Here is an 18,719-nt window from a genome sequence, read left to right as displayed (position 1 = left end):
AAGGCTTTTGAAGTTCAGTTAACACAAAAACTCTACATCAAGATGCAGCAAAATGTATAAATTACAATTAGAAATGTAGCAAGGTACAATGACTTATAAATATTAATGAAACACAGTGGCGACAATTCGTTCAAATTGTACCTAAAAATGCCGAGTCCTAATGGCTTCTCATAGAATAAAATTGACTGAACTGAACTGACACTTTGTCAAAATCGCAAGTATTGGGCCTGATTGTATTACTGAAAATTTATTCAACTGGAGAAAACTACAGTGTCTCAAAAGAATGGGTCTTAAATTTTGAATAAATCTCAGAAATCAGGTAAACGGAGAAGGTAAACAAAAAACAGCCATATCAAAAAGTGACCACGGTTGTCGCCACTGTGGTTTTTAAGTCACTGTAAAGCAAGGCTTGTCTCATCGCCATCTGTCAATGTCCCATCGTAAATCAAGAGAAATTCGTCCCGTGAGACTTTTTCTTATCTTCGATTGGAATTTCAACGTCCAAAATATCGCCAATAGAAGCCATAAACTATTTTGACGACATGAAAACCATCTAGAACACAATAAATTTGAACGACTAAAATATTTTCTGTGTCCCATTAAATCAGCCCATTACTCTTCGTCCACTAAAACACAATTCGAACGGTCTACCGAAAGGACAAAGCCGAAGAATTAAAAGCTGGAAGCTCATCTTATAAAGCAACTTGACAGACCGTGCAGCATGAAATGAGAAATTCCAAAAACACCTCAGAGACATTCAACGATTACCCAAGCTATAATTCTACGCCACATCGGAAATATTTCTCACGGTGGTATCATTATAAATCTAATCGGATATTTGCCTCCTGGATTTTCGGTTGTGATCCATACCTCTCAGGTTTTATAATTGAAGAAATGTGTTGATGCGCCAAACGATTAAAGCAGCTATCTTCTGAGTTATGGCATATTCCGTTAATTAAATTTCAGACGGTGGGGTGACTTTTCACCTTTATTTGACGAAGGAGCGCTTCGTCAATTGAATATGCATGATAACCAGGGACGGACTGGTGACAGTCAATTGATACTCAGAGATGGGATTGTTTTTATACCAATAAAATTGGAAATCGACAATTTTAGCATTATATTTTGTAACCGAGCAGTTTCGAACTTATTTTCAATTCATCTTCAGACACTGAAGGTTATTGAAATGGTACAGAGTGCTATCCAAATTCAGGTACAAAAAGGTGATAGGAAAAACTTGAAAAGAAAAAGCTATTAGTTATACTATTTTGCTTCCGCCGTTTTGCAACAGATGTCTGTAGATATTTGTGAACATAAAGCCATCGAAATATTAGTTGATTTGTGTCTGCATTATAAAGTTATTCAATTCATGTCAGCTTACGAGCCAAATTTTTGTCATTTGCGAGAGGTTTTAATTTTCTGATTAAATTTGAAGATTCTGCAGCTGAGGCTCTTCGAATGCTCTCAAATATCTATGGTGAGTTCGCTTTTAGTGATAGAACGTGAAGAAATTGGTTTCAACGCTTCAAGAACGGTGATTTTGACGTCGAAGACCAGCATGGCGGAGGAAGAGAGAAAGTTTTCGAAGATGCAGAATTGAAGGCATAACTTGATCAAGACTTGTGTCAAACGCAACAAGAATTGCCAGGATCATTGGGAGTGATGCAACAAGCCATTTCAAAACGCCTGAAAGCCATGGAAATGATTCACAAACAAGTAAATTGGGTGCCGTACTAGTTCAAGCTGGGAGATGTTGAACGGCGTTTGTTTGCTTGTGAACTGCTGCTAACAAGACAAAGACGGAAGGGATTTCGGCAACACATTGTGACTGGAGACGGAGAATGAGTTCATCACGATAATCCCAAGCGCAGAAAATCATTGGGAAATCCCGGCCATGCATCCACATCGGCGGCCAAACCGAGAATTCTCGGTCCCAAGGTCATGCTCAGTATTTGATATGACCAGCTCGGCGTAGTGTATTATGAGTTGTTAAAATCGACTGAAACAATCACAGGCGATCTTCAACGGAAGCAATTAATGCATTCGAGCCGAGCATTGCTGAAGTGGTCAAGTATACTTGGAACTACCCCACCTGCCGTATACTCCGGACGTTGCTCCCTCGGACTATCGCTTGTTTCGATCAATAGCACACGACCTGGCTGACCAGCACATGCAATCGATTCGTGGATCACTTTAGAAGATGACCAGTTCCTTCAACGCGGGATTCGTACGCTGCCTGAAAGATGGGAGAAAGTAGTGGCCAGCGATGGACAATACTTTGAATTATAAAGGTTTAACCAGTTTTGTACAATAAAGCCTTGAATTTCGGAAAAAAACGGCTGAAACAAAGTTGTACTCCTACTTTAGAATAAATAAAAGTGAAAACCTCATATAAATCGAGCGTCTCTAGCGTAAAATATAATGTACTTATTTTTGAACTGACCAATGAAAGGTTATAAACTCCTCTTAGCCTGTTGGTGAGAGACAATTTTGAAATAAAATTTTCTTTTCATCCAAAAAGTGAGCACAATGCTTCCAGTCCCTCCTGTAGACTTGAAAGCAAAATTCCAGAAGAAATAAATACAACAAATTGCCACGACAGGTCGAGAAATGAATATCTCATATATTTATATGTTTCCGTGAAATCCTCACTCAAATTTACGATACATCTTCACCTCATTTAGACCCATTATTTGTTATGTTTGCCTTTCCAAACTCTGCCGCCTCTGTCTCTATTAGGAGGATACACATATAGGTAATTTTTTAGTCATTATACGGGGAACACACACGTTGATCCGTGTTTATGAGAGCTGGAGATCTTTTTTGTAGGAAGCCAGTTCTATAACATTAAGTCTTGTGACGTTAAAACAGGGATTTATGGAAGTCGTTACTAGTTCTTCGATTTCCTAAATTATGTAAAAGGAAGCTTTATGCGCTTGCACGTCATCAATCTTCTTCGCGTAATTCTTTGGTTCATTGTGACGTTACTGGAATATTAAGTGTTTTCTTTGGTTGTGATTCATTTTCTATGAATCCGTGGTGCCGTATCGAATCATGAAATGCTACATTATAAGTTGATCGTTATTTCATTACGCTATAAAATTACATACAAGTACGAATTACTTGAAAATATATATTTGAAATTGAAAGCAATGAATAATTGTAAAAACCTTGTTACATCCACGATAATATTCATCTATTGTTTCATTAGGAGAGTAAAATTCTGATCATTATAAATTGGAGCATGGTATAAAGAATTCCTTATACTATGATTGGAAATAACATCTCTATGATTCTCGTTGATATTTCAGCTTCAATTGATTTAATCTCATTTCCAAGTACATGTGCCTTTAATTTTAGTGTGTAAATATTTATATGGTATATTAATTGATTTCTTGTAGAAAATTTTATTCGTATGAATCATTGAGTCCTGATTCGATCAAATATAATCTAAAATCAATTATTTGTTTCAGGTCAGTACAAGGGAATGATGGCAATACTATGGACAGTGAATGTGAGTTCTATCTGTATTATTTGATGTTTAGATTCTAGTTCATATTGAAACAAAAAACTTTATAAGCTGAAAAAAATAGTAATACATATTATAGGTATCTTGAACTGCATCGAATTGCTGTAGTCAAATTGTATGAGGCTATAATGTGGCATAAAATTGAGTTTTGAGATTGTTTCATCTATGATGAAGCTTTATGATAAGATATGAGTTATTTATATTTTTTTTTCATTCAACAGCCATGAAGAAGAAACGCCTGAAATATATGAAACAATTACTTATGATGTTCATCGTTCCATGTGACGCGGTGGTGGACAATGTCAATATTTAATATTTATTTTTATAATTGAATTAGTCTGGACTTGAATAATGAACATTGTTATTTCAATTCATTGTTTTCTGGGAGGTGGAGTGCAAATACGCAATACTAAAGCACAATTTGATCTTCATCCAGCATTATGATATAAGGAATAAAGGAAAATTTGTTGGCAAATTCTGCACAAAATTTTAATAAATGGAAAGTGAATGGTGTACAACATTGCTTCCGCCGTTTAGAAATAGATGGCTGTAGCGGTAAGTGGTAGTCGAAATAAATAGACCGTAGATGTCATACAATAAGCTTAGGTATTCGTAAACATAACACCATCGAAATATTAGTCGATTTGTGTCTGCACCATAAAGTTATTCTCGATTGAATATGTCAGCTTACGAGCCAAATTCTCATCATTTAAGGGAGGTATTAATTTTCTGTTTTCATAAAAAGAAATCTGCGGCTGAGGCTCATCGAATCCTCTCAAGTACCTGCATCGCATTGTGTCTGAAGACGAAAAATGAGTTCATTACGATAATGCCAAGCGCAGAGAGTCATGGTGATATCCCGTCCATTCTTCCAAGTCGACGGCCAAACCGAATAAACACGGTTCCAAGGTCATGCTCAGTATTTGGGGGGACTAGCTCGGCGTAGTGTATTATGAGTTGTTAAAACCGACTGAACCAATCACAGGCGATCGTTATGAATCGCAATCAATGCGTTTGAGCCGAGCATTGAAAGACGAACGGCCGCAATACAACAAGAAACATAATAAAGTGATTTTACAGCTCGACGCCAAGTTGCGAAAGCGGTCAAGTCATACTTGGAAACGTTGAAATGGGAAATCCTACTCCACCTACCGAATTCTCCAGACGTTGACCTCTCGCACTTTCAGCTCCAACATCCTGTAGAGGACCTTTATTCGAAGAATTATCCTAGGAATCAGTCTTTTTTATTTTTAACTCCAACTTTGGAACACCCTGTATGAAATACAGTTGTTCCACTACACATTTTCCATTTTCAATAACTGAAATATTACGTTTAGATGCTACTGTGTAGTGAAATGATTATAATATATGTAAAGAATTAAGAATTTTTATAATTTTGGTTACTCGATGCTTGCATTATTGCGGCTCAATGATTTTCTTGGTCTGGTAGACGATCCAAAAGGGGCGTCCTCTATCCCACGCCGTCCGAACTAATTACACCAGTATAATCTCCGACTCGGACATAATTTACAAACGAGGTGTCACGCTAACAGCAACGAAAATTGATAGTAGACCTCGAACAACCAGCCGACTAGACTCCAAGGTACCCCCTCGTCAATTTACCCATAATAACAGCGATATAATACGTACGATTCCCGCAATCAACGAGCGCGACCGTAAACCATACTTCCCCGCGCATCCACCCGTTTGTAATTTGAGCAACTGCCGCGCTCGCGGCAATCGCGCGGACGCGTCGGATTAATACGAAATTAGATCCTCTTTTAGGTCGTTTCGGTTTTTTTTCTCTGCTCGTTCTTTAATTTCTACCGGGGCGACGGAGATGATTTAAGCGATGCTGATGAGCCGAATGGGCGGTCGTAAAAATTCCAGAGCCGGTAGTTACCGACAATTATGGGACGTAAATCTTGCCTCCGACAACTTCGACTCTTGGACTTTGTGTGTAGTGTGTAGGGGGGGGGGGGTGAAGTGAAGGGAAGATGGCGTGTATGGAGATGAGCATCGGGAAAATTGCATCGGAGATGGAAATGCATGGGGAATGACGGAATGGTTGTTGCTTGGGTCGTGTGGTATTCGAAATTGGATTTCCTCGTCCCGGAATGGAATTTTCCATTTCCGGTCTGCCGGACGGAAGTTTTCACGTTTGTGATTATAGAGTCGTATATGGGTTGGATGTATGGTTGTCGTGTGAGAATGTCAAGCTGCAAATTTTGATGTGCAGTTTTTAAGCGGTCGTATTCCGAGAATATTGTCACAATGCCTGTAATTTTCCTGCCGAGAATGGCCTCAAACGATAAGATTCGATTCCGTCCTCAAATTTGATTATATCCATCCGTGAACACGATAACTCACAAAACTCACAAACGTAAATACCTATTCAAACTAAAAAAAAGTTTGAACTCAAAAGTCAACGTTTCATTTTTATAGGGTGTTCTTAAATTGGAGGTACAAACGAAAAGGACAGATCCCTCTGATCATTTAAAAATGTGCTATAAACATGAGCCATCTAAATTTATCGATTATTCATTTTTGGATTATTATAGTTATTCCACAACTGAATTCAAATCCAATAGTCCGTACTACCACCACTTCTTTCAATTAACTGCCGAATAATGAAGATCTTGATAGACTTGCAATGTTCTGTAGAACCAACAGTCTTTTTCTGAACTTCAATAAATGTTTAAGAAACTCATCTTCCAAAAACAAAAATTGTATCGAATACAACTACAAAATCGAAAACCACGAATTGAGAAGGGTTTCTGAGGTGAAGAGCTTGGGAGTTTTAATGGATTCAAAACTGACATTCAAACCGCAAATCGAGAAAACGACTGTAACAAACTTATCAGTTTCACATGTTTTTCGGGAGAAGGCTCTTGTTAATGTTTATTTTGCTTATAATCATTGCAAACTCTGCTTTGCTTCAGTTGTCTGGAATCCCCATTATCAGGTTCACATAGAAAGGATAGAAAGCGTCCAGAGGAGATTTCTCAGATTGTTGGATATAGGTCTCAAACTCCCATTGAAAATAGCGACTATGCTCCATTGATGCAAAAGCATGGGATTGTGACACTACAGGGTACAAGAGCCATCGCGTATTTGATTATGGTCTTCAAGATAATGAATGGACTTACTCAAAGTCCAGAAATCTTTTCTAGGGTCCAGTTCAACATCCCGAACAGAGTGCTAAGATACTCTGAATTGTTCAAGATACCTTTGAGATAACTTGAGGAATGCAACCGTCTCCTTATGGTACTGGTTGAGACCACCCGTATATAGGTTCTCAAAAAATGACTTCAAAGGGCTGTAACAGCTAATGTTCGATTCCTTCGAAAAAAATTTGCGATATAATGGTCTTCCCTTGCAGATGTTACTCTGGGTCGACCAGGCACCGGTCTCCAGGCAACGCTGCCGGTTTCCAGGAAAAGAGACACTATGCGCCTGAATTCCGCGGAATATTCAAATGTTGCGCATTCTGGTGTTTCGACAAAGCTTCTCAATGTAGGGCTTCTATCTTTAATCTCTTGAATGACTCTCGTTTTTCGCTGAAAACTGATAAACTGTGAATACTTCTGTATTCTACCGAACAAGAAATATTTTTGCTGGTTTATTGTTTTCATTAGAGTGAAGATTCTACACACAAAAATTGTCATGTTACATTCAACAATTTGAAAGTTGATAGGGGTGGAGCTAAGACTTTTGACTTTGTTATTTTATGACAAAATAAAACCTCTTAACAGAAAAGCCCTGATAATAAGAAGTTTAAATATTGAAATTGAGTCAATTCAATTCTGAACCATATAATACAGAAATTCTAACGGAACCCTGCGGAACACCACCTGCAACACGCGTTAACAAGCATAACCTTTCAGGCCGCCGTCACCGTAATCAATTATTCATTCATTCGCCAATTGTCTTCTAAGAGACCACATACCGCGCCTTCGAACTATCTGGATCAGTCCATACCTTACGCGCGCACCTAATAACATACAATTTCCCGAATTAGACGTCTCTCTCCGTACGGGAAAATATCGAATAACTCATTAACTGCCATCTCGACCTCGCCGCATTTTTTTTGCAGGCCTCTAAAACATCCTCTCGTAATTTGTTCGGCATCCGCAGCAGCGTCGAAGAAGTGGTCGAACCGTTATAGATAAACGAACGTACATATTAATACCCATAATTGACACAAATCCTGTTAGTATTTATTTCCCCCCCGTCAGATCTGCATCGGACTGCTATCTAGGCGGTCAGGCCACGTGACCGCTCGTGGCCAGTGGCGTTTTCGCCAAAGGAATCGAGGCGGTTGACGCTCCCGGTTTTTTTTCCACGTTCCGCGAAAACCATCCTTCATTATGTCGTTAGGTCGGCTGGCCGTACGGCATACCTTGCCATATCGATAACTTAATTTCTGTGGACAATGGGAGAAACCGGTCAAAACGTGGAGGTGATCGGAGATGGAAGAAATGAAGAACGGGCTTATTTTTTTTTCAGCTGTATACTCTGTGAACTCTCTGGCGTCACCTGCTTTGATCAATCGGTGTGAACGGATCATTAGATTCATTTTTTCATGAGATAATTCAAGTACATCCTATACAGCAGATATAAACAATCAGCTGAAATTGTTAAAGATCACATATCTCACCGAACAACCGAAAATGATCGATATAAAACGTTTTCTATTCAATCTCGAACAATTCACTATCCCAGTAGTGGATATGTCAAAGCTAAGGTAAATTAGGAATGAAATTCAGAACAGACGTGTCCATATTCTGAAACAATCCTTCCTTCACCTCAGATTTTAACATTTAAAACTTCTTCAGAGTATAGTAAATAGTAACAGAAAGCATAAAGCAATGTGTTTTTCTCGATTTCAATTCAGTGTTGTTGTATCTAATGGGTTTTCCTTCTAATTCCCTATCACAAGAAATATCTGGATCTTAGCAAGAATATACTACACCTCCTCACTGGATTTCTCACAGGGCACTGTCGGCTAAGTTCCCTAAGGAAACACCTCACAAGAATGGCTCTAGCAGAAAATGACGAGTGCAGACTCTATTGGGAGGTGGAAGAAATTCTGGATCATCTGGTGACGGAATGCCTCGCCATCACTAGCCAACGCAAAGATGCTTTGGATAAGAAAGTTGTAGAAGTAAGAAGGTAGCCTCCTTGAAGCCATCCCAGGTACTGGAGTTCATTATAACTCTAGAATTGGAAGGCGAGCTTTAGATCACGTTATGGCGAGAATAGCTCTGATGAGGAACACCATAGAGTCATAGACCATTAGGTTGCAGTGCAATTTTTTCCTTATTATATGGCAAATTGTTATAACTCACCTCATTAAAATGGATTACAATGTTGAGTTAGACGTTTCCTACAATCCGTTGATCCACTACACATCAGTCAACAATATTTTATTTTTCATTTTGCACAACATCATCTACAAAAATGATTTGAGGTGTTGGAACCAAGGAAACACATGGAAAAAAGTTTTATCCAAACTTCGAAGGCTTCAGGCCAATTTGGACAGTTAAGTAGAAAAAACGAAGATATCAAAAAGTACCAAAGCGTTTCCTGATATTTACAAAGATCTGGTCGAGTCTACTTATTCAAATATCTTCTACACAATGTGCCAAATTACTTCAAGATTCGGGTCAATGAACGATGATAAGGTATTTCTCTTATTCTTCTTGCTAGCAAAGCAAATCCTTCGACTCAGGTGGGTCATCATTCCAAAAAAATGAGCCTAAATTAGTCTCGATTCTGACTTCCAGCTAGGAGCACATATCAATTTCACCACCCCAATGATCAAGGTCTGATGCTCACTTCTAATAAGTAAAATTCCAGCTAAGTGAATTTATATTTACGAGGGCATGAGTGAATTGAATTAAAACAAGCATAAGAATATCATTAGCATTAGGTAACGAGATTGGAATTACTAAGGTTCAAAACTCCCAAAACACATTAGTGCCTGTTTTTCGTAGAGAATGTAAAAGACTAAAATCTTTGATAAATAAAGGTAATGAAATGATAATTGATTTTGACTCTCCTCAGTATTTCGTTCAAAAATGACCAAGATACCTATTTCTCAGAGTGTAAATACCACAATGGTTGGGTAATTTGATATTTTTCCTCAAGAAAATACTATCAATACAGTTAATATGAATACATGATTCAGCATATTATGTGGCTTTCTGAATTGAATCACTCACTCGATCAACATTTGATTGAAACATTAGTAATAACTATATCAGCTGAAAAGAAGAGATGTTTGCACGAAGGAACTACCGTTAGAAGACGAGCTAAGAAGGTAAGAGAAGGTAAGGTAAGAGCGAAGAAGTCGAAAGGCATTTGTTTTGGTTTCACAGAAAGACATTTGAACAAAGATTCTTTGACAACTCGCTGAAGATTTGTTCTTCTTTCGAGTGAGATTCTAATCGAAATCATGTTTAGCTGGTTAAAGTAGAATTGGTAGGTGGTGCAACGTGAAGGATGCACCAACCTATATTTCCCCAAAAGTAATCCTAAAACATGTTGAGGAAATATAGGTTAGCATACCCTACCCTACCTTCATTTCCTCAACATATATTAAGATTCACTGTGGCAAAATATGGATTGTCCACAATTTGAAGAAATCATTGGAATACCAAAAGAGTTAAGTTCCCCCTCTCATTTCAAGGCAACAAACCAAGACTATTCGACAAACCTCCCAATAGAATACAGTTCGAAATACTACAAGGTCGTGAGAATGGAACCAAGCGTAAATTTATCTGAATAGATTTGTCACAACACGAGAAACAACACCACCAAGACCTAGGATAATTTACGTTACGCCTCTGTTGTCTCCCACTCGCCAAAGGTGACGGCCGAGCAAAAACTGGCAAATATGTATTGACTCGGTGCCAAGTTATTTATCAACTGCAACAGTTTCTCTTCTATAATTTACCTCGGACCATATAGAAATTAATTTCAATGTAGCGGTTCTCGAATGGGACTTTTCTCTTTATTAAATTAAAACTACCGTCGGTAAATACATACAGCGTGTGCAGCCTTTGCGGGGGTTTTTCAGTACGTTGACCGATATCGTATTTCTTGAAAGGCATAATGCTGGTGTAGTCTCGCTGAACTTTCTTGGCGGAAAATTCTCGTTCGACTAGGCCGATATGTCGGGAAGTCGACACGGTTCGTGAATTTTATGATGGAAGGCGCTGAAAGGTCAAGACAACGCGCTATCAGCTCGGTTATTTATGGCTGCCCTATTGTGTTTAAGGTTTCTCTTGTTTTATCCCTGCTCGGTGGAGATATTAGGTGTATGGTATCCTTTAGTTGCTTTTTATGATTGTGTTTTTAAAATATCTGTCAACATGTTATCAGAGCATTAGCTCAACAAGTATCAAGATTTGCGTAGCTTGGGTATCATGATGAAACGATTTCAGTTTTTAACAAGCTCACACTTCCGCTAACAGTTGTCAAAATATCTGTGTAGGACGTAGGTTACAAATTATATAAGTCTTCACCCTTCGTTTCTCAGTTGTACGCTTGTACCACTAATGCGCTTGTATGATATATACTCATCATTGAAAAGTATCTTCCATCACTTGACTTGAGAGTTCATTCCGCTTTTCACCATATGATATCATATAATTTTTTTTTATTCATCAACATAGTAAGCTTCAAGAGTGATACACATACTTCTTCGTTCATCTAATTTTTCGATACCTTTTCTGAAGAAGGATTCGTCTTTACTTTCGAAATCAGCTTATCAAAATTTCAGAACATAAAGTTAAGTGTCAAGTGTTAATGAATGAAAACTATAAAGTTGCAAGGTAGATCGAATTTCAAATGCCGCGGTTAAGTTCTTTAATGTGCATAATCCCTAACCATTTCATATTGGTAACGTCATCAGTATCATGGAAAACTCAAGCAGAATATCTGAAAACTTACATGCAAGAGACAGCAGATCCCACTCAGTTAAGATTTTGCAACTGACCTGAAGTTAGCAGATTTCTAGTGATCTTTCAATCCTATGCCAGTCGCGTCCTATATTTACCTATACATAACGGGTGTTTTTTTCGAGGTATATAACTTTAAGTTGGCATTACTGTTCAAGATGGTGACTGATTTAGCAGCTGTCAAGTGATTTATTCTCAGTTTGGTTTGGCAATTCATCATCAATAGACTCACGCCTGAACAACGCTTGCAAATAGTACAATTTTATTTCGAAAATAATGGTTCTGTGCGGAATACGTATCGCGCACTACGTCCATTTTGTTTTGTTAAGCGATGAAGCGCACTTCTGGTTGAATAGCTACAAACAAAATGCCGCATTTGGAGTGAAGCTAATCCTCAAGTGTAAGTCGAAATACCATTACATCCAGAAAAACTGACTGTTTGGTGCGCTCGAGGGTGCGCTTTATGGGCTAGTGGAATCATTGGTCCGTACTTCTTCAAATGGCCAGAACGTTACAGTCAATGGTGATCGGTATAGAGCCATTATTACTTACTTTTTCATTCCTAAATTGAACAACCATGATGTCCAGGAGCTGTGGTTCCAACAAGACGGCGCAACATGTCACATAGCTCGTGCCAGAATCGATTTATTGAAAGACACGTTTGGTGAACGCCTAATTTCACGTTCTGGACCTGTGAATTGGCCTTCAAGATCTTGTGATTTAACACCGCTAGACTACTTTCTGTGGGGTTATGTAAAGTCATAGGTCTATGCGGATAAGCCACAAACCCTTGACCATTTGGAAGACAACATTCGCCGTGTTATTACCGATATAAGGCCACAAATGTTGGAAAAAGTCATCGAAAATTGGACGTCCAGATTGGACTACATCCGAGCCAGCCGTGGCGGTCATATGCCAGAAATCATATTTAAAATGTTATGCCACAAAATTATCTTGCATATAAATAAAATTCATGTCAATCGAATAATCCATCGTTGTTTTATTGCAATTTAAAGTTCTATAGCTCTAAAAAAAACACTCTTTAGTTCTGTTGTCTGGAGGAGCCTTATTGACAAATGAATGACGAGCGCCTAATTACTCCTGATTTTCTCATTTTTCGGAGTGAGCTTCTTTATTTCAGATCAGTCATTACTGATGGAGATTAAAGGTACTCTTATTAGTACAGTTTTAGAGCTAAAAAAAATAAAAAAAACAGTTCGCAGCAGAACTCGTATTGTGATATTCATTGGGATATGTAGAAGACATTGAAGATTATGAATGAAAGATGAACCACTTAGCTGGTATAAGGATTTGGTTAACATTCTGGAGAAGCATTCCCTAATGGAACATCTAATTGATCAAATTCCGGTTAATAATGCTTCGATTACCGCGTAATGTTTATAACTTACGAGTGACTTATCAAAGATCACAAATCACGAGAGTTATGCAGCCAAAAAATGAGAAGACGTGATCAGTAAAGCACTCATGCCCTCAAATGATTCGCAATTGGTATGATCTTGCTGAAACCAGCTTTGAATAATATATTATGGATTTTCTGGACCCCGAATTCAGCAGTTTTTTCTTCTAAGTAAGTAATCGAGGTGAAAATTGGCATCATCATTGAAAGTGATATTGTGCATAAAAATCGGCATGTCAATATTTTAGTCCCGTTTATGCATCTTTCTTTGGAATCAACCAAGATATCTCGAGTAGTTTCAGTTATCATCAAATAATGTTTGATTTATCATCGATCAGAATCTCCCATCTCTACTTGAGACCCTTCGGGTGCAGAATCTAAACAAACTTCCAAGAAGAACATCGGACGTATTTCAATTATAAACGAACGAAACACGAATCGAGAAGAGAATAACTTCTAAATAACTAACGCAGTGTCGGGCAGTCGTAAATCTGCGGAAGAATAATTCGACAACAGATGTTTCCAGCAGTTTCTATCTGAATTAATTGCGAAAGTTTGATTTATCGCCTAGACTTCACACCCGCTTGCAGCCCGATACATTACGTTGCATGACTCGAAATTAATTTCAACGGATAGTTTTTGTTCCCTTAACAGTGAAAAAAATGAAACATCGAGAAGGGGGCCGGGAGAGATCGATGGACTGTTAGCAGCTTGAATTGATTACACTGGCCAACACTAGATATTGATACTTTTTGCTGGCTGATTCCGGCAAAACAACGTGCTATCATTTTGAGCCTACTGTGGTGGGCAGTATTGATCAAAATCAATTAAATTAGGTTAGATTACGTTGTCGGATTGTGATATACAGGGTGTTTCCTAAACATGCGGCAAAAATTCAGGGGGTTGTTCCTTGGACTATTTTAAGCATGTTTTGTCCTTGGATGATTTTTGAAAAACCTCTTTGTTTCGAAGATACAGGGCGAACAACATTTTTCATATTTTTAAAATTAATAATAGTTTAAATAAAAATGCGTACCGCACTGTGTTTACTAAGTAGGTACAATTTATTTTTAAATTTGTTTAACAACAATTACTAAAAACGGACTTAAACCCCTTAGATTATTTCCTATGGGGCCATCTAAAATCATTAGTTTATACCACTCCAGTAGAAAATGTGGAAGACTTGCGAAATCGGATCATTGCTGGGTGTAACTTAATAAGAAATGATCCTGGTGTTTTTGAAAGTGTTCGGCAGTCAATGAGGAGAAGATTGGATGCTTGTATGCTGGCTAGAGGTGGTCATTTTCAACAGTTTTTGTAGGTTGAGTTGAATTTTCATGTAATTTTTCATAATAAAATGTTATTATCTGAAATATTGTTTCCCCTATATCTTCGAAACAAATAGGTTTTTCAAAAATCATCAAAGGACAAAATATTCTTAGAATAGTCCAAGGAACAACCCCCTGAATTTTTGCCGCATGTTCAGGAAACACCCTGTATTTTCAAATACACAATTTTATCGTTATGAATTTATATTAAATTGAGTGAAATATATTTATTTGAGTGATTCCCGATTGAATATGCAAATTCGAATTTTTGAAATCCGATATTTTTCCTTCTTCTTCGTATTTTAAGCTTTGGGCTTGTGTTTTCCATTTAACCTTCCTGCGAAATCGACGTCCACGAATCTCTCCATCTTTTTGGAGGTTTCCTATCGGTCGTCTTGTTCCTGGTGTTCCGTCTCTCGCAATCTTCGCGATTCTTTCCTCGTTCATCCTGTCCACGTGGGAATTCCATAGATATTTTTCCTAATTGTCGAATTTGTGATAAGCAGAATATTCATTATTTTCTGTATCTACCTGCTGAAATCCAAGGTTTGGCAACTATTGCTCTCCTATTGTCATCGGTTGTTTCACGTCATTTGGCGCGCTTGAAAATTGTTTTCTGAATTTCTGATATATTTAGGTATTCCTTTCAATATATTTTGAGTAATATTATGAAACGTTGATTCACTATGAGATATAAGAAGTTCGTTCTTTGTAGAGAAACTCGCGAATTGAGTGAAATCTCGTATCACTGATATCGTTTTCACATCCGCACGCTTCATGTCAAATTTGATAGTTCATGTTGGGGACGAAATGTGCTTACTGAAAATGACATATATCCCTCTATCTAAGTTCATCTGGTTGATCTGCATTTTGACATTTAAGGAGGAAAATTCGAGCTTGAGTATAGACCTGAAGGCTTGCAAGGTTAAGGGGAAATGTCCAGTGCATTAATCACCACCTTTTGTGACCATTGGAAAAGCAAATTTCTACGGATCAAGTAGGGATTTATGCAATGTCTACGTATCGGGGAAAAGACGAAGTTGTTGCCAACCACCGACGTTTCAGACCAAATGAACACACGTGGATAGATTGCTTGAATTACAAAAATGATCTTCTGGCTCGAAGTACCTTGAACGAATAATGTATGATTGCTTGCTTGCTTGATTCGGCTCCAGTAACTTGTGGTGTTTATGCTTGATTTGGGTGTAAGAAAATACGTATGATTTTTATTTAATATATTAACACAAACACTGTATAAAATTATAATATTAATAACTTGTGAATACTTAAATATGTAATGATTGATGCTGAGTTACTGGTTGCCTGGATGTTAAGTGACTGAATATTTGAATTATAACTGGTGAATAGTGAATTGTCACTGTGAATAGTGAATAACTGGAAGCCCTGTCTGGTGGTGGGGCAATGGTGGGAGAAAGCATCGAAGCAGGATTCTTCTTCTTCCTCTATAAGCCTTAACACCAAATAATAGAGAATCTACAATTTCCATTATTGCACTAGTATAAAACGAGGTTAAGGCGGTATCTTATTTGAATATTCGAGATCGGAGCAATCTAATCTTTATCCCTTTCCAATAATCATCGTAGGTAATTGCACAAGTGCATCAAAATTACCGATAATTTTGCATGACAGCGTGTTGTCATAAAAACTGCATGAGATAAAAAGAGCCCTCCACCTTCGGTGTCGGGCTCTTTCTCCAAAAATGAAAATGACCGAATGCAGTTTTTCGAAGAAAACACGCTGGAATGCGAAATTATCCGGTCATTTTGATGCACGAGTGTAATTCGGGGGAATATTTCCCGAATAAACTGTTACATCACTTGTCAAACTGATGTAGAATGGAATTGCCATAGATTCCAACTGTGTAAGATGCATAGAAACTATGCATCTATGAACAGAACAATTATCGCAGTGCAGTTTCGCTTCCCACAATGCAATTATCGCTGTAATTTTCGATAATTGTTCTCCATATACATAGAATTTTTGACAGGAGGGAAATATTCGCGCTTACTGCATCCATCGACTCGTAATGAAAATAAATCTCGAACGAAATACTACGCACCCACAACTCATCACAATCTCCAACAATTCAAGAACTCAACCTTAAAGAGTCCCACCCACGCGACATAAATCAGCCGAGAATTGAGTCACCCGCAAGATTTCCAGTCAGCGAAACCGACCCCGTTCACAAAGCGGCCCACGATTGTGGAAACGACGTACGACCGTCTCCAAGGGCGTAGAAATATGGGGTAATTGGGTCAATTACCCCTCACAAGATTTCCAAAATATAAAATTGCGAATTCTCGCAAAGACGGAGAACGAAAATTTTTCCGTGAAATGAACCAATAATCATTTTACTTATCTTCGAAATCCACACGGCAGTAAAAAATCGGACCCTTTTTCGGTTTATGAGTTTATTATCGCTTCCAAGATGAGGTTTATTATTTTCCTTTATCTATCCGCTTTGTCGGCCTCTTATTTGCCATCTGTGATTTTTGCATTCGTCATCGGCATACACTTTGTATCATTCTCGTCACAAATTTCAATGCTGTAGTTGTCAAAGTACTGAACTGAGTTATTCGCATTGAACAATTGTCTGGGATGTGTTGTACCGTTTATTATGTTTCATTCAAACTGCAATTTAATAGTGAACATCAGTTTTTAATTGATGGGAGGTACAAATGAAAGATTTCTCGGATCATTTCAAGAAAAAAGTCCTATAGGTAAAATGAAACACCAAACCCCTCTTTTCTTGAGATACAGGTGTTAAAGTTTAAATTTTTTCTCCTAGAACCTTTCCTTGACAAGATGATCAATTTGAATTGGCAATAGATATTCCAATTTGTAGTTTCACTAGTTAAGCATTACTAAAAAGTAGGACTACAAGAAACACCTTATATCTCGAAAACAAAGCGTTTTCGGACTCATATTCATGGGACTTTTTATTCTTGAAATTATCCAAGAAATCTATCATTTTCCGCCGTAAATCTAATTCAGGAACATCTAGTATAAGGTAAAAACAACCGAACTGGTAATAAAAAAAAATTATTTCCAGTAATTTGGTTCAAACTTCGTTATCAAACTTATTTTTCTCACATTATAGATATGAGTAAACGTTGTCGTCAAAAATTTTTTTTCGATTACCTCCCCAAGAAAAAAAAAAGATACGCCCTTAACCAACCCGTATGATGCCCGTCATTTATAAAACCGCCGCGAATCCGGCTCGAAGGACCAACTCGCCCACCTCAGGATCGACTCGACGGGTCGGACAATGCGGGACAGCCAGAGAGTGACGTATTAAGCCCAGTCCCCGACATCCGTCATAGCGGCCCGTCACCGCTACAATCTGACAGATTGTGTATTGTTGTGGAATAGCGTCCGGTCGCGTGACATGTGTGGGATTTCGGCGGGCGGCTTCGTTTTGATTTCCCCAGCGGCTCCCGATATGAGTCGCGTATGAACGACGCCTTATTTGCGTATACCGACGACGAGATGTTTTATGCCGGTCGTTATCTAGGCAGCGTCGATCTGTCGTGGTGGCTGTTTCTGAGTAGATTTGAGCGGGTTGTAAAGCGGTTTAGGGGTATTTTTGATTATAGCGACAACGTTGCTGCTTCCCTCGGCTCGAGTTGGTTATCGTCGGGTTTACGAGTCTGAGTCGTACGTATAAAGATGGATGCGGGAGGGAGAATGATACCGGCGGGGATTTCATTGGGAGAAATAATCTTTATTTGGAATGAATGTATTGATATGTGAAGGGGTTATTCAATGAGAGATTTCATTTTGATATTAAAAAAAGAGCATATATTAAGGGGAATCAATGGATGTTTATTTCAGTGGAAGGTATGCTATAAACCATAACTGCACGACTTCCATCTTTGAGGTCTTGAATCGATTGTGAAGCATTGGCATAGACCTCAGGTGTTCAATCACACGATCTTGGAGGCCAATTCACAGGTCCAAAACGTGAAATTAGGCGGTCACCAAACGTGTCTTTCAATAAATCGATTGTGGCACGAGCTGTGTGACATGTTGCGCCTTCTTAGAATCTTAGAATCACAGCTCCTGGACATCATGGTTGTTCAATTCAGGAATGAAAAAGTTAGTAATCATGGCTCTATACCGATCACCATTGACTGTAACGTTCTGGCCATCATCGTTTTTGAAGAAGTACGGACCAATGATTCCACCAGCCCATAAAGCGCACCAAACAGTCAGTTTTTCTGGATGTAACGGTGTTTCAACATACACTTGAGGATTAGCTTCACTCCAAATGCGGCAGTTTTGTTTGTTGATGTAGCCATTCAACCAAAAGTGCGCTTCATCGCTAATGGAGGTAGTGCGCGATACGTACTCCGCACAGAACCATTATTTTCGAAATAAAAATACACTATTTGCAAGCGTCGTTCAGGCGTGAGTCTATCCATGATGAATTGCCAAACCAAACTGAGAATAAATCA

The 18,719-nt window shown here is 38.3% G+C and overlaps 1 protein-coding gene across 2 annotated transcripts in view; it reads left to right on the top strand.

The window, feature by feature from the left end:
* Positions 1-18,719, top strand: part of LOC123680738 (protein prickle-like) — a 348,884-nt gene that overhangs the window by 153,719 nt on the left and 176,446 nt on the right. Inside the window, exon 1 of one of the 2 annotated variants that reach the window (XM_045618805.1) lies at positions 3,496-3,514. The exons of the other annotated variant lie outside the window; for it this stretch is intronic. The gene's annotated coding sequence lies outside the window, so the exon portion shown is untranslated. Of the gene's footprint in view, positions 1-3,495; positions 3,515-18,719 lie in introns of those variants that run through there. 2 annotated transcript variants of the gene reach the window in all.

This window comes from Harmonia axyridis, chromosome 1, assembly GCF_914767665.1.
Source record: "Harmonia axyridis chromosome 1, icHarAxyr1.1, whole genome shotgun sequence".
Lineage (NCBI taxonomy): Eukaryota > Metazoa > Arthropoda > Insecta > Coleoptera > Coccinellidae > Harmonia > Harmonia axyridis.
Note: the sequence above shows the minus strand (reverse complement) of the source record. Positions and strands in the feature narration are given on the sequence as shown.